The following is a 1,533-nucleotide window of genomic DNA, read 5'->3' on the forward strand; positions in this document are numbered from 1 at the left end:
AGGAAGAGCCTCAGAGATTCAAGGAAGTTTCTGCTGCACTGTTTCCACACCAAGCCTAGAATGGCCACTAATTCCAGCTCTCTCTCTCTCTCTCTCTCTCTCTCTCTCTCTCTCTCTCTCTCTCTCTCTCTCTCTCTGCACTTTCTACCACACTGCATCTTTCCACCAATGGATTCCTACTCCTATTTCCCATTTTCACCTGTCTCCAGTTTTCCTATAAAATCTATTCTATTTTCCCATCACAAAGGAGATCCTTGTCTCCTCCCCCACCATTGTCTTCTTCTTTATGTAACCACTCTGGGTCTACTGATTGTAGCTTGATAATAATTTACTTAATATTAATATACACATAGGTATATATACCATGTTCATTTTTCTGTGTCTGAATTACCTCACTCAGGATGTTTTTTTTTTCTAGTTCCATTTGCCTAGAAATTTTATGATGTCATTTTTTAATAGATAAATAATACTTCATTATATAAATATACTATATAATAGTCTTTGCCTTTCTTCTGTTGATTGCCATGAAGGTTCCTTGCAGTTTCTGGAAATTATGAATGAAGCCACGTTGAACATGACTGATAAAGTGCCCTTGACTTAGAACGAAGTGTTCTTTGGGTATGTCCTCTTGGTATACCCAAAAGTGGTTGGACAGGGCCTTCAAGTAGATTGATTTCCAATTTTCTCATGACCCACCATATGGATCTCCATAGTGACTGTACAAGTCTGCACTCTCACCAACAATGAATGAGTGTTCTCCTTGTTTCATACCTTTTAGTAGCACGTGTTAACACTTGTGTTATTGATCTTAGCCATTCTGGCAGGTGTATGATGGAATCTCAAGGTAGTTTTGATTTGTATTACCCTAATGGCTAATGATGCCAACCACTTCTTGAGGTGTTTCTCAGCCATTTGAGATTGCTCTATTGAGAATTCTCTGTTTACCTCTGTTCTCACTTTGAATTATATTATTTGTATTTTTTCTAGTTTTTTTTTTAAGTATCTAATTTTTCTTCAGTTCTTTACAGACCTTTGACATTACTCTTCTATTGAAAGCAGAGTTGGTAAAACTATTTTACCATTCTTTAAGCTTCCAATTTATCATATTGATGATGTCCTTCACCTTATAAAACATTTTTAGTTTCATTAGATCCCATTTGTTTTTATTATTTTAATTTTATTGGCTGTGTATTGATGTTCTGCCCAGAAAATTGTCTCCTGTACGAATGTGTTCAAGGATCTTCCCCACTTTCTCTTCTATCAGGTTCAGTGTATGTAGTTTTCTGGTGAGGTCTTTGATCCACTTGGACTTGTGTTTTGTGTTTGGTGAAAGATATAGATCTATTTACATTATTCGACAAGCAGACCTCCAGTTTGACCAGCATCACTTGAGAAAGATCCTGCCTTTTTCCAGTATGCCTATCTGGCTTCTTTATCAAAAATTATGTCTTCATGTGGGTGTAGATTTTTTGTCTAGGTTTTCAATTCCATTGATCAACATGCCTATTTTTATCCCAATGTCATGTGGTTTGT

Source organism: Alexandromys fortis, unplaced genomic scaffold (genome assembly GCF_014885135.2).
Source record: "Alexandromys fortis isolate MF-2015 unplaced genomic scaffold, M_Fortis_MF-2015_v1.1 scaffold_43, whole genome shotgun sequence".
Classification (NCBI taxonomy): Eukaryota; Metazoa; Chordata; class Mammalia; order Rodentia; family Cricetidae; genus Alexandromys; species Alexandromys fortis.